A 16,181-nucleotide genomic window follows, 5' to 3' on the forward strand; every position below is an offset into this window, starting at 1 on the left:
GTGTGACATCTTCCAGGAAGGCTGCTTCCCCTGGAAATTAGGGAACCAAGGCTGGGGAATATTCCACAACATATACCTTCACTGAAGTCAAAGTGTAGTGAGTGACTTTGGGTTTTCTTAGGTGTGGCTTTTGGTTTGGCTTTTTTTCTGGTGGGTGTAGGCAAAACCAGTAAGCTTTGGTAGCTGTGGCCTGAAACGGAACTTCTGCAGAAGGATGCTTTTATGTCTATGGGCACAGCCAGTTGGTACACTCAGAACAAATTTATTTGCCAAAACACTAGAGAGTAAGTTGATGTTTCTGGAGGTTTTTACTCATATATTAACAAAACTGTGGAAAACATGATAGTCTTAAAATAAAGCATCTGGCTATAAAGTAATATTAAAATATCCTGAAAATTATGCTTTCAGGACCTCATATACTGTGAATTTGGTGATAAACCAGTGATATAGCAGATTAGAGTTTTGTGTCTTGATCTAAGAAACTGAAGTATTTTTCCCTATATTGTCAAAGGACAAGAAGTATCAGTGGTTTGGGCTGTGATGCTGCACTTTGGGTCTTGTCTGGAAACATTTTCCTTCATCATTTATGCAACTGGACTTAATAACTAAAACTGTTAAGATCTTTCTCTAATGAGTTTGAAAAGGCCTAGTAAAAGTCTGGTAGTTTGTTTAATGGTGTTTTCACCAAAATAAAGAAATCAGAGCTCTTAATGTAGTTCTGTAGGCTGAAGAAGTCTTAAATTCAAGACTTGTAGTTTTTGGTCACGTTTTTAGAAATTGGTCACTCCCTTGTTTTCCAGCATGTTCTGATTTGAACTTTGTGTGCTAGGTAAGCACAGAGCATGGATAGAAAATTAGGTTCTTTAGGAGCTTTTGGTAAGGTTTGGCAAGTGTCTGGATACTGGACGGGTTTGGGCAGAAAAGAGTGTCTGCCAGATCCACCAAAGCAGCACTGTACAAGGTGTTGATGCAATGGAGGAGTTTTAAGTGGGTAAAAAGATTTCAGAAATCTCTGTGATGTGGGGGGACTTGAGTGCTTATACAGATTTGTAAGATCTCTAAATTCCAAGGTGCTGCTTTGGAGTTGGCTGTGATTGTCTAGCTACTCTGTTTTAACTGCAAAGTTTCAAATGTGTACATGGGAATAAAAAGTAGTAAAAGGAGAGGGTAGTCCTATTAAAACCAAACTGAAAATCTGGCCTGTAAAATGTTGGTTGGACACTGATCACTCTTCCCCAAGGTGTAGTTAAATAAAACAGTTCCCTGCTGTTGTCCCTCAATAACATTACATCGTTTCCATGAATTTATTGGCTGGCACCTGCTCCTTTCTTCATCCTAGGTGTGATCCAGCCTTCTGACATGGACAGCTACTGGATTGGTTCAAGCAGAGCTGTGGGTGGTCTAGCATGGCTTCTAGCTAGGCAAGGGATCCAGTTCTGTAATTTATCACCTTCTGCTGGCAGTTGTAGTGAGGAGGTGAAGAAAGGCTGGAAATTAGGGAAGAAAAGAAAATGCTGTCCTCCTCATCTCACTGGCAGCTCTTGTCAAACAGCTGAGGTGCACTTGCAGCACAGCAGGACGCTGGGCTGCTGTTACTGCTCCCTACTTTGTGGGAACTAAGCCCAGGGATTTAGTACCTTTACTGAAGAGTTTTACTGAATTTCTAAACCTGAAGGAAACTCCTGTTGCTTTGCCCATACACCTCTACCAATTTGCTCACATTAATTTCTGTAATTAGGTAATACTTCAAAGTATTTCATAAAGGCCTGTTTCTTTTCCTGGTTTAGTTTTTGCCTTTTTAGCAGACCCTCACATTTGCTGGTTTACCTGATTCCATTTGTCACACAAGCTCTTGAAGACTTAACACAGAATGCAGCTTTATATCAGATGGGAGCACAGCTTCTAGTTGTATTTCAATTGGAATGTTTTTTTGAGACTGCAGCCAATGGTAATACAGTGGTCTTAAACAGGGAAAATTTTTTCCAAGTCATTAATTATCAATGCCTTGTTGTTAATGATATCTTTTAAGCCATAAGAGGGTTTGATTATTTGAATACAGAATTCCTAATGTGCTTCCAAAAGGAGATAAAAAAACACTACTGAAATTACTTTGGGGCAACTTTTATTTTGTCTGCTAGGGAAGGAATAGTTCTTGATGATAGCACCAATGGCAAGGTGGAAAAGGAATTTCTACTTTTTTTTGATCTATGCACCTGGTCCTCTTCATGTGTGTATTGTGAACTTGGCAGACATGAGCCTGAAAGCAGTACTCACCTTCTCTCAGAGAGAAATAAAAACTCAACCTATTTTTTTTTAATTATTATTTTATTTCTGTAGTTTCTGTGAGACATTGAATATGATTTTGGCTAGGTCACTTGATTACATGTCTGTGGGTAAAAGATCTAACCCAACTGTGCCAGAGATAAACATTATGCTCATTTCAGGAGAGCTGTTCATTACTTGGCTACAAAAGTAACCTCTGTTCTTTGTGGATTAAATTCCTTTCTTTTTTCATTTACGCAAATCATGTCTATCTTCACACATCTGTCACGTCTATCAAGCCAGCTGCTTGACAGATGTGGGTTTAATATAATGTAAAATTACAGCTTAATGTAACAATTTGCAGTAATGAAGTAAATATCAAGTAGTAAATAGAAAGCAGCTTCAAACATATTTGGAAATGGCTGGGTATTATTTTACCTGAATATTTTTCAATAGAAAGTTTGTCTCTTAACTAAACTAAATAGTTTTTTAAAATTACTATTTTCTATTTGAAAATTTTTAACTTATCAGGGAAAAAGAGATATAGAATTTTTCTCTGGTGCTTCTATCCCTTTCCTTCTCCCACCTCCAGCAGTCAAAAGGAGACTTAGAAATACCACCAAATATCTTATGTGAATTAGTTCAAGTGCTTTATGTGCCCCACACATGTCCCTAAAGATCCAGCTTTCAATTTACAGTTTTTTCCAGGATATGTTGCAGACATTCATTAAGATCATTTATTTTGCAGTGCTTTAGTAAGGATGAAAAAGTTGAAGGACACTTTTTCTAAGGAACTATGGGACTGTTTCTTAACTAAATATTTTACTTTCTTATCTGAAACTTTTTTAATTCTAATATTTTGTTTTAATATTTTAAAATTTGTCATTTCCCATAGGGGAGAACAATACACCTCTTCAGCTGTATCTAATTCCATAACTAGTGTTTCAATGTTTCCATTTTGGTCTTGAATTTATGTTATAATATTTCTTCCATTAGCACATAGTATTTCATCAGTCATCATTACAGCAAATGTCTTCAAAGAGAATACTCCTAGTTTTTTGGCTAAAACCACAACCACTGGCTGCTGCTTTTCATTCCTGTGTCATGAAAATAACAAAGTACCAGTAGCAGTATTTCCACATACTGCTATATAACAGTATGAAACAAAATAAAAGCTGCTTTGCGAATGCTTCTTTATTGTTGCCTTATAACTTACGAAAGCTAAATAATTAAATTGGTTCTATTTAACTTATAATAGTTTGGCAGGCTGTGGATCCTTAGCTCCCAAAGTTCATAGGCAGGCTTTGGGGTTGCAACAGTTCCATTGCTTTTCAAGTGCTATGTAGAAAGGAGATTTTCAGGCAGAAAAAGCTCAACTTTAAAGCTTTTGCTTCTCATGATATCTCAAGAATGGGTTTCTGAAGATAATACTGAGTGAAATCTGACTATTGGGACACAATCTTGAGTTCAAGAAGGTCCCTGTTGTCCTCAAGTAGAGTACACTCAGACTGCTAGAAGATGCTTATTTAAACTTGGTCCTACAAAGCCTTTTGTTAATATTGGGGGCTATCTCATTATGTGCAACAAGAGATTTTTGCTGTGGTTAGAGAGAGTTTTCTTCCTGATTCTTAGCTTCAGACCAGATCGAAAGAATTTTTGTTGAGAATTGTAAGTTGTCCTCCCAAATTCATGTTGTTGAGAGTGAATAAAGTGTTTTGCAGGTTGGCCAAAATGTAAATTGGCAATAACCTTGTCACAGAGTGGAAACAGCTTGGAAAAGGGTAAAGTAGTTTTCATAATTTGCTCAGTTACAGGTGGTTACCTGATATTTCATTGCCTTTCTGGAAGAGATGGACTAGTGAGGAATAGACAAAAAACTAAAAAAATTTAAAAATCCCTAAACCACCTGAAAGAATTCTGTTTAAATTATTTGGAGTTTATCAACACTTAAGGCTTGAGATGTTTGTTTTGCACTTGGATTCATGAAGGAAAAATAGTTTTTTCTCCTTCTCTCAGTGATTCATGTCTTGGAAAACATAACTGTCTTTGGAACAACTGATTCCTTGTCTTACCATTCTTGCTATGGTGCCAAAATCAGTTCCCTTGGAATAACTGTTCAAGAGAACCCTTGAATATTACTGTTCATCCTTAAATTAAGAAAAGAAGTGTAATAACAGAAGAGCGTTATATAACTTAGAATAATAAAATCAAATCCTAGGTAAGTGACTGAAGGAGAATAGAGAGGAACAAAGTAAAATCTGTTTAGTAGAAGTATAAACACATGCTAACTCATTATTGCACTGATTTAAAATATATCTCCCTTTTAAACTTTCCCATGGCATTTGTAGTACTGAAATGTCACAAACCATTTATTTTTACTTTTCTGATGATCAGAGAAAATAAGTAGACTGAGAAAGAGGTGTTTGCCAAAGCACATCATAATTATTTTGGTAGCTTGCAAACTAGATGCCAGCTTTTTACTTTCTTAAGTGAGTTCTTCATTTGTACAGCAGGTGTACAGATAATTTTACTTTTAATGTTCTGCCCTAAAAATACTTTAAAGCAAAGAGAACTTGGGGGGTGAGGTGGGGGCAGCAGGGTGCAGCAACTGATCACAATGAGAAGTTTGACTTGCAAGTCAATTGAGGAATCCACACTGTATTTTAAGGCACTGCAAGGATGCTTCTCAAAATAGCTTTTCCAGTAATTTTGCTCTTGAAAATTACAGAATACCAAGAATTCCAGAACGCAAAAATGTGGGTCGGTACTATGATACTGGCAGCTTCAATAGCTGTCCCTAAACTCAGTTAAGAATATTTAATCCTGGAATTTTTTAAGAACAAAAGCAACCACTATTTATATTTGTGCCATGTAATAGTAAGAACTAAAATTTTTAACTGAAACAATTTAATTTCCTATTTAAAATTAATTAATTCCCGCCAGGCTCAATCTTGTTCATATTAAAAAGCAATATAAAATAGAACATGTTTGAAGCATTAGGTTCAGGTCTAAAAAACCTTACTACTGCTAAGGGATGCATTTTTTTTCCAAATGGCTTTTAAAATTGCCAAAAACATGAAGAAGGCTAATGAGAAAATACAGATTACACAGGAAGAATTTATGTTGGAAGTTTTTATTCCTATTCCACATTTTGTTCCTAATAAGATAATGTTTCATAGCAAGAACTAAAAAAAAGAGAGCATTATCAGGGTTTTTTGGGGGGTTTTGGGGGTTTTTTTGGTTGTGTTTTTTTTTTTCTTTCATACTTGTTTTGCTTAGAAGGAAGTATGTCTCAGCGTGGATAACTTAGTTTTATTTTATATCCATATGTTATCAGATTAGACTTCAAAGAAAAAAAGAGAAGAGTGGCAAGTTCTCTTAAAATCAAGAACTACTGTGTTGCCAACATAATTTCTTTTTCTGAAATTACTTCTGTGATATGTAAGAAATATTTTGGAGTTCAGGGAGCCTCAATATTTTGTGCATGACATGTTGCCTTAAAAAAATAAATAAATAAAAGGGGAAAACAATGCCCTTTTCTGCTCAAAGCTATTGCACTGTGAATTATTTATACAGGCCTTGTGGACTTCCATGGAATTTTAATAGCTGTACCGTTGAATATGTAAAGTTCTCTATCATTCTGAGCTAATCTAATCTACGTACCTACACTTTAACTGTAGGCTTATTGATAAAACTAAAATGAATCAGTTTTTATGGAAATTATATCACAGCACTCCACCTCTTTCCGCTATTCCATTTAGCAGAGTTAATGCTGTATTGTATTTCAACAAATACTCCATTCAGTTCTATGTGATAACAAACGAGGTATAACTAGTTCACATGAATTCTGAACATGACAGGCCATCCTCAGATCATATTTTCAACAGGATTCTGTGTTGTGAGTTTGTCTGTGTCCTACAAGGTCTCTTAATTTATAGTGTTGAGGCCACTGAAACATTATTCTTCTGGAACATACAGTTTCATGCACATATATTCAATATTTTTCAACGTAATTATGTTGAGAATACTCGGGGTGGCTAACCATGCCTGCTCCTGATAATGGACTTGAGGTCAAATGAGGCAAGGCTCAGGGCTGAGAACACCAGCCCGGTCTTATTCAGAATGATGACATGCCATATTTTCTGAAGACACATTATAATCTGTGTGTCCTAGAATTCGGGGCCACTACTTTAGCTTGATCACAGTTCTTGATTTTGCTTCAAGGCTTCCCACTCAGTATCTCACAGATACACTGCTAGTGGAAAAGGGGACTTAGAGCATGTTAAAGGGAGGACTGAAGAGGGCATAGGTCCAAACACATACAAAACTAGGTGTGACGAATTCCCCAGATCCTTCAGGTATTTCTTGCAACTTCGTTCCAGTTCTAGAGATGTTATATCAATGTGAAGGGAAAGTATTAATAAGGCAGATCGTATCTTAACAGTTTTCCGTGGAAGACTATTGAGAGTGACTCTCTGAAAGAATTCAAAAGATTGTGATCTGAGTAGTGAAGGTTCCTCCTACAGAAGTTAATAAGAACAGATATTTGCTGGCATTTTTTAAATGTCTGTCAAATCGTGTTCCCATGTAGCTCTGTTTTAGTCTTCTGGTTCCCTGTTTTTCTTTACACATTAGTCAATACCAGGAGATAGATAAAAGCCACATATGTATTTCATTAAGAGCATTCACCCCAGTGGTTTTGTTTGGGTTTTTCGTGGTTTTTATTTTGTTGGTGGTTTTTGGCTGTGTGGGGTTTTTTTGTTTGTTTTTTTATTTAGTTTGGTTTTGGGTTGTTTTGGGAGTTTTGTTGGTTTTGTTTGTTTCTTGCTTTGGTTTTTTTTGGGGGGACGAGGAGGGTGGGTGTTGATGTTGTGGGGTTTGGGGTTTTTTGGGGGAAGAAAAGTGGATAGTTCTGAGTTAGCCTGATTAGTTTAATCTACTTAACCTGTAGTAGAATTTTGTACTTTGACTTGAGTGGTCTCTGTGACTGTTGGAAAAAATGCTCCTGTATCCAAAAATTGTGAAGCATTTATATTTAATATGTTTTGTTTTAACTAACTTAATGAGAAATATGGTTATCCAGGTTCAGAGCCAAGTTTTACTGAGTTGCCCTGTAGTCTTTGCTTAAATTTGACTTCCACTAATTATCTCAAAAAGACATAGATGCCTCTCAGTTACCAGGGGTTGAATCCAATGGATAAGCATTATGGTGAAGAGAACTGCCTGGCAATGATGATCAGTTTTGAAATGCTTTTTTTACTGGGTTGAAATTGAGTAAAATTTTTGATAGAAAGCTGAAGGGGTTTTTTTTTTTTGTTTGTCTGTGGTAATTCATGTATACCTATTATATACCCAAACACACAGCTGCAACAGATACTTCTGATCAAAATAATTTGATCTACATGTGCATTTATATGAACTGAATATATCAAAGCATTGCATTTGCTGTGAAATATATTCCTTCTGCACATGAAAATATTTCCTAACTAGTCATATCATAGCCTCTGAAATTGTTGTCTTTGTCTGAGGAAAAAAGCTACTTGTGAGTTAAATGAATTTATCATCTTTGTTATTTTTTAAGATTTAGTCTAGGTTTAGTTTCAAACTATATTTAAGCTAAATCTAAGTGAAAAAATGAATAGAGTTTGATTCTCCTCTGACCAGAATGTTCAGATATGAAGGAAAAATGGGAAAAAAATTTTATTGTCAGGTTTTTTTTTTTTGCATTTCAGGTAACCTTTTTTCTTAATGCCTTACAAATAAAATAAATATTTTCTTACCCTTTCTAGTTATCACAAGGGTCTCTCTTATACCTTGTATTAATATAGAACATATTTTTGGTCATAACCACAGTAAATATGTAAACCAAAGTATTATTGTCTTACTTCAGCTGTTTTCCCTATTGATGCTTGAAGCACAGTGGCAATGGAATAAGAAGGAAACATAACACTTATTGTCCATTAGACACCTTCCATATAGTACTAAAGAGTTTCAAATGAGAGAAACAGACTGTAATTTTGCTGACAAAATCTAATCTTTGCACTTATATTTCTGAAAGATTTTCCGTTTTGAAACTTAACAGTTTTTACAAAAAGACAAAGAAAACACTGCTACAGAAAGAAAAAAAGTGTCTTACGAAGTAAACAGATGATAGATGTTCACCTCCCCCCACCAATACCATGAACCTGTTCCAAAATCTGATTTTTTGATGGTTAGAAATATTTTAATAGGCAGTTTTCATGTAGTATTTCTTTCTCCCTTATTGTTTTCTATAATAACTATTTGGTAAATAAATCTGTTAGCTATTGTATTCAGGATTATTCTACAGTCTGTTTCTGGAAACTCAGTAATGTGATTTTTCACAGTATGCCCTTTTGTAATAGCATTATATAGATATTTAATATATCCAACATAACATATCTATGTAGGGTACAGGGAGGAGGGAAATGGGCCTCATTAAATTTCTTTTATTACCTTTGTCAATTTTTTTATTTTAAATTTCTTTCCTGAAACTGATTCCTTTTTTTTTTTTTTTTTTTACTGTTTTGTTCATCTCCAACAAAAGAGGGGATACTTTTTACTTCATAGTATAGAAGATAGGTTTTCTTTTGCCTTTATCAACTGACAGCATCTTTTAATTTCAGACCATGTTATTATATTAAAATGGGTGACGTCACAGCCATGGATAGAAATCCTTTTTATGGAAAATCAGATCCTATTAAACAGGTGAAAATTGTTTAGAAAGAAAAAAAGTCATATCCATGATAGAAAACTTGCTATCTAAATAGAATATTGAAAACATGGCATGGAAAGAGAAAACTTCTTGCTCTACATTTAATACTATCATAGATCTCGTCGTATTGTTATCAGGCCTGTTTTTTTCTGGATGGACCTGGTGAGGACAAGCTGAGAGAACTGAAAATGAACATGAATACACAATAAAAAAAAAAAATCGGATCTTTAGGAACAAGTATCATCTTAGACAAACATGAAAATTAGCGTAATAATTCCATAATATTTAGCAGTTTTCATCAGTTTAAAAGTAAATGTTGAACACTGTATTAGTGAGTAATTGGGGTAGAGGAATGACAACTGTATTTTTATAAAGGACTAACACATAAAAATGTGCTATATTTCTGTAGTAATGTAAATGTAGTTCTCCTTAATTAAGCTGATTCTTAGCCATTTAAGAAGACTCAGACTAAGGCAGTGGTGTTAAAGCTGCTACTCTAGGTTTTACCAGGAAAGAAGGCAGCCTGGAGAATCAGAGTTAAAACAGATTCCTTCATGGACCCCAAATGCGTGGCCAGTGGGGCAAAGAGAAAATATTTTTGATATTCATCTTTTGTCAGACTTTAGAATAGAAAATTTTAGTACTATGGGGAAAATATATCGTAATGTCCTCCTTTTCAGTGCTGCAGCATAGGATAATGAAATTTGATGAGTGAGGAAGGAATTGATTTTGAACAACTTAAGATGATACAGTTACGTTTTTCATTATTAAAAATTCTATCTCTCTCTGAGCCACCAGAGAATATAGCTTGTGAATTGATACAGTTCCTCCTTCCTCACTTACCTTAACCACTTGGCTAACATCTGAAGTTTCATCTCTTGTTCTTAAGTGCTGAAAAATAGATCATAATTTCTGAGCTAAGCAAAATTTCACAGATGATGTTTTTATTGTTGAGACTATGTATAATTACTTAGAAATTTTTTCAGATGCTCCAAGGAGGTGACTTTTAGACCACTTTCAGAGAAAATGCAAGTAGTTTCATTAAAACTTGATGAATATTTTTATCAGAGGTCTGTAACTTCAAACAGGTTATTTAAACCTATAAATCCAATAAGATGAGAATAAGACATAAGACAGTTTTTAAGTGATTATATAAAAAATGGGCTACTTTAACAATTAGTACATGTTAAAGGAGAGAGAATTTTACTATTATCAATGTCTCTTTGTCATTAGAGACCAGCATTTCTTCATGACAGGGAGGACTTCAGTTTTTCCTGTTCATCTCTGTCCTAGTCCATGACAGAGGGCTGCTCATCATGTCTGTATCAGAAAATATTCCATGGAAAATTGATATAGCGGCAAAGACTCAAATAGTTTTCCTTGTGTATTTTCTTGTTGTCTCCCTTTTTAAATGTATAAATTTTTGGATTAAAAATTCGGATTTTTCTTTTGTTTGAGGGACTGAAGAAATGTTAAAAACTTGTGAATAGTATAAAATAACAGTGAAAAAAATTTCAGATTTCAAAAAAGTGTTTCACATGAAGAAGGTTGTAAATATGCTAGTTATAGAAACTTGCAATATAGATTTTTTTGCCAGGAACGTACTTTTTTTTTAGTGTTTATAGAACAAGGTAACTTAAATCTTGTAATATCTGCTTCATCAGTTCACTTCAGCTTGTAAATTACTCATATAATTTGCAAACTTTAAACATAGTTTGCAGAGGTCTTTGCTTGCATTCTCTTTCTATCTCTGTGCTGTAATGAATATTATTATTGCTGTTACTAATAACTATTAATAATAATAAGCACCACTGTTTAAGCAGGGTAAGAAAAGGAACCTCTGTAATTTATGTCATTCTATATAGTTAATTTTTTTCATCATTTGAGTAGAAAAATAATTGTAAATCCTCAGACAAAATGTGTGACCACTTTGCCTCCTGTCATGAGACCCCATTCCCTGCAATGTCCTCTGGAAAAAGTCCAGGGTGTAGAGTACCCATGCAGTAACTGAATGTCACGTTTTGTGCTAGAATGCCTGATTCTGATGAGGAAAGTTTAAACTTTAGATCATAAATGTATTTATTTCACTTCTGGAACCATAGTCTGCAGTAAAACCACCCCCATTATCAGCAGCAACAAAGTGCCAGTTAAATGCACACAATGAATATAAACAGTATAGCTTTCAGCTATACTTAAGTTGAAGAAACTTATGCTTTTGACCCCATTTTTTGAGTGTCAGACTTCAGACTCAGTAAAACTGTGTTTCTTACATTTGGATTCTACATGTGCATAGGAACAGAATTCTTTGGGGTTTTAAAATTTATTTATTTTTATTTCTTTTACAAGGAATGTCTATTCTATGTGGGCACTAATTTCCGAAGAAATTAAGGGTAAGGGCATGGTCCATGATGAAGTTGTATCTTGGTATTAGGGGAGTTTATCTGAGGGAACCCTCAGTACCTTCAGCAAAAACTGCTTACCCAATATAAATATCTATTGTCTAGTGCCTAGAAGGATCATGGGCTGATCCAGCCCAGGATCGCAATTTGGACTCAGGCTGCTGTAGTTTGGTAACAGATCCAGCAAACTTGAGAATGCCAGGAGTGCGATGGTCTTTAGTTGACAGACCCTCAATTGAATGCAATACAGCATCTTTATTTATTTTATTATTTTTCTTGTAGTTCAATGAATGACTTCTGCACAAGCACCAAAATCACATAGTTAGTCCCACTGTATTTTTTAATAGGTAGTTAATAACAAAGCTATGCTAATACCAACTAAAGAGTGAAAATATAAATCATCCATCCATTTGTGGAACACTTTTTATTTTCTTATACTTCTGTTATAATTCTTTGTGCAGATAGGTTAAGCAGTCTGCAGTGTGACTTGTGTTCTGTGGGCATGTTACACAGTCCCTCTTTTCCAGCATTTCTGAACAGTGGTTTTGGTTGGGTTTTCTCTTTGTTTGATTCCGAAGCTGTTGTCCAATTCTCATTAGCAGCCAAAAAAGTATTCAGTGTTTCAGAGAGTACTTTAAAATACAGAAAAATTGTAGTTGATTTCAGGAAGCACTCTTCTTTTCTTCTTAATGGCAACCCCCTAAAATTTAAAAACCTATAAAATCTGCCATTACGTGAAAAACTTAGAAGAGAGTAATATAGTACATCTAAATACTGCACTGGTAATTAGATATTGGATGGAATAGCTACTGCTGATTATTGACTTCTCTGCTCTTCATATACTCTAAGTGCTTAAAGAATAACGGAAAATGTCACTGCTTTCCCTGAATGAAATTGGAAAATCTAATTTGTCTTACGATGTTCCAGTGAAGCTAAAGACAATAAATTAGGAATATATTTTCTCCTCTTCACAGACTCCTGCAAGGACTCCAGCTGCTTGCAAAGCAACTATCAGTGAAAGCAAAATTTTAAACTGAACAGCACACGTGCAAAACAACAATGGATATTTGTAAAATTTTACTTCCTGGTACAGAGCTCATTTGAAAAAAATACAGACTATAAGCATACATGTATTGGATTTATTTTATGGATGTTGTAAAATCTTTACTTGTTATTGAAATACCTTCCACATCCTACCAAAAAGGAAATCCAAATTCCACAGCAAGCGGAAATTGAATATATTTCTTCCAGCGTAACATTTCCTGGAGCATCTATACCCAATTCAAAGTAGCAATTATGAGATTTACATATGTATGTTGCCTTCTTAATGCAGTTTTTAATGCTATCTAGCAAAATTTCAATTAATGACTGAAAGGCAACCCTTTCTAAGAACTGTGACAGTTTTCTGACAATGAAAGTAGGAAAACAATGATTTACCTTTTTGTACTAAATTATAGTTAGCTGTACTGTTAATGGGAGTTTTATGGCCTGAAATATGATTCTGTTAGGGGTTGCAGAACCTCACGGCTTGACAGCGGCAAGGGTCCCGCAGCAATGTGTCACCACACTGAGCCAACAGCAAAGCTGTGCGTGCGTTCCCAAGAGGCACAAGCATAGTCATGCCACACACACACAAGCCCACAGAACAGAGCCCCTCACGCAGGAAAAGGTAGAAAAGGAGTTTAATCAGAAGGCAGGACAGATTGCACTGATGGGGTTCAGGACATGGCTGGGCAAGCGTATTAACCAGATCTGCTTAGATGCAACTGTAAGGGTGTGTGAAATGCTGGTTGTGGAGTGTTTGTTTTCTTTTTTTTTTTTTCTTTTTTTTGTTAACCCTCATAATTCACTTACAAGACGTGCAAGAGAATTGCAATTCATTTAACTGGTGGCTGGCAAGATAGTTTAAGCAGAGAATGACTCAAAGCAAAGAATGCTAGAGAAATTATGAAGTAACAAAATCATTTTTGTCAGACCTTTGGAAGAATAACAAGGTTGGAAACTGAAGGACAATGCATTAATGTTCTGCAATATGTGTGAAGTGTGGCCGGAAGATAATAATTTGCGTGCGTGCAAAATTTCTATTTACCTTGCCTTGTTTGTTTTCTGTTTCTCATATTTATAATCCTGCATTTTCAAGATGCTTTGTTGTATATGAGCAGCTTAACTTCACCATTATGTGTGCAACAAATAGCTCTGTCCTTGAGTATCTCCTTGCTGTCAAATCTCTAAGTACCAACTATGCAGATGCTGTAATTACTTGAAAGACCACTTATATCCTAGGATTTGTTTTTTCCTTTTTCTGCTGAGTATGAGCAGTTTGTTACAACTGCTGAGGAAGCAGGAAAATTGTTTTTATTTCCTTCTTATGAAAAATATTGACTAATAGGATTGCATTATTCATAATAAAATATTCTTGAAATGCTCAACACTTAGAAGACTAATGAACTTAAGAACTACTGTTTTTAAGCAATATATTTTTTCTGGAAAGGTATTGCTTAAAAACAGATATATGATGTTAAGGATAGTTTTGCACTAATGCTTTCTACATTTTGAGCTATGTATGCATACATTCTTTTTCAATATATAATCTTGTAATTATGACCATCCACTCTGAGAAATGTGCTCCTAATTTGTAAGTCATTTCTATAACTTTAGCAGGACTACATTCCACTACTTATTTAAGAAGAAATACTGTAATTTGTCCTTAGTTATTTAACTGTTGGCTAGCATATAGTATATGCAGAGGGCAATTGAAAGAAAACAGAGATATGGGAACTCTAATATAACAAAATGCCTTTTAACTGAGCTTTGAAAGATTACTGAGACTGGAATAAAAAGGGTATGAGATTACAGTTTTCTGCAACATTAATGTTTGCTGCAGCAGAGCCTTGTACTGTTTTTGTGTGTGCATGTAGTTGGTGACTTCAAAGTAAGTAATGTGATGAGAACTACAAGTCAAGGAACAAGGAGCGAGAAGCTGTCATGCCATTCTGCTGCTTTTCCAGATACAGAAGTTGTGGAGAGCTGAGTGAACAGGGGAAAGACTGGGGCAGTCCAGGGGAGTGGGCTGGAAAGAAAAGGTGAGATGTGCTACTCCTGTGAGGATCCCAAAGAAGACTGCTCATGAGATTCCAGAAAAATGAAAAAGACACTGAACTCCACCTAGCCAAAATTCAGTTTAATTATAAGCTTACAGAGAAAGCAAGTCTTCATCTCTGCTCTGAACTGTATTTTTATATGGGTAGGTTTAGATGAATATATAACACATGGTACACACATAATTTTGATATCTCATTATTGGTTCTGTTAGACATTCCCAGTGAGTGCTGTCTGGCTTTGGTGGTATGCTATCCTTTGCTTGGCCTGTGTGAACTCCCTTCTATGGAAGGATTCCCAAGTTAGGATCTTCATGGTTTCTTCCTCAGAGAGCCAATTCAGGGAATTTACTTACCTTCTTTGCAATTATCTTGTCCTTTCTGAGGACTGTCTTTATGCCATGAATACTTACTGGCCTTATAGACAGTTTGTCAGACTCTTGAGAGAGAACTATTCTTGAGAACTGTTTTTGATCCCTGTATCAGGGTGCTCCTTAAACTCTTTTTTTGCCCTTGCTAACTATGTTTTTAAATTTATTCTGCTGATTTTTATAATCCTTTTTTTTTATTTATTTATTTCTCCTTTGGTTAAAATTTTAGTATTTTATTGCTATCTTCTTATTTCTATCCCATGCATAGAATTGTAGCTTTTGTGAGGAAACATTGCTGGGTAAATTTTAAATCTTCCCCTATCAAATGAAAATTCAGGACTTCAAAATAACAGAAAACCTCTCTAAAAGCACAAGACCAGATTTTATTTTTACAGGTATGCAAAAATTCATGTAAAATTTTATGAATAAGACCCCTCCCCTACCAAAAGAACTTTGGATATTGAAAAATTTTGCAAAGAAGAAACAAAGAAAATCTAAAAAGTCATGAGCATGTAAGCCCAAGAGTAATGGCATAATTTAAAATTTAAAAAATTCTCTGGAAGAAAAGCACATGATTGGCTATGAGAGAATCCGTATGATGCAAGCCATAACCTTCCAAAGTCACTTTTTTTTTGCGTCATGTCTTTTTCCCAACTTTATCTCCTTGAATTTTAAAGCTTTAAACTTTTTTTAAAAATCACTTGCTCAAACATCTTAGGGCTATTTTAGCTATTTTATTAATAAATAAATTTTAGCTCATTGTCCTTTTGTAGCATATCAAAGTTGGTGTGAGCTGTTAAGTATTCTTAATATGATTAAAATTTTTTTTCAAATAGTTTCCTGTATGCTGATATTCCTGTGCTTCCTTTTAGCTTCAGAATGCTGAAAATTCTCCAGTTTATTATAGTTTATGCTTATATTTTATTATATGGTATAAATGTAATATTATGTTAATAAATCTATTGCCTGCAACATTTTCATAACTTTCAAGAAAACGCAGTCTAAGCCAAAGGTGAGAGTCAAAGTATATTCCTCCCTTTTCTACTATACTGCGTGTGCCTTGACAGTGTGTTACCAAGTTATCTTCGCAGTGCGTGGATTAGTAATCTTGAGTTATGTAAATTACTGCAGGAGACAGAAAAATGCGGTGAGTGGCCTTTTAAGACTGCAGAAACAGTAGCAGACCTTACAGATATAGCTGTCTTATTTTTTTCATCTTAGAGATTGTTTTTTGAGCAGTGAATACATTTCAATATATTCACAGCACAGTACTCTTTATCTGTAGAGTTTGAGGCTTAAGTGTTCTAGGTGTTCTGTT

This window comes from Empidonax traillii, unplaced genomic scaffold (genome assembly GCF_003031625.1).
Source record: "Empidonax traillii isolate 1590-97213 ecotype Southwest subspecies unplaced genomic scaffold, ASM303162v1 scaffold666:size787383, whole genome shotgun sequence".
NCBI classification, from domain to species: domain Eukaryota; kingdom Metazoa; phylum Chordata; class Aves; order Passeriformes; family Tyrannidae; genus Empidonax; species Empidonax traillii.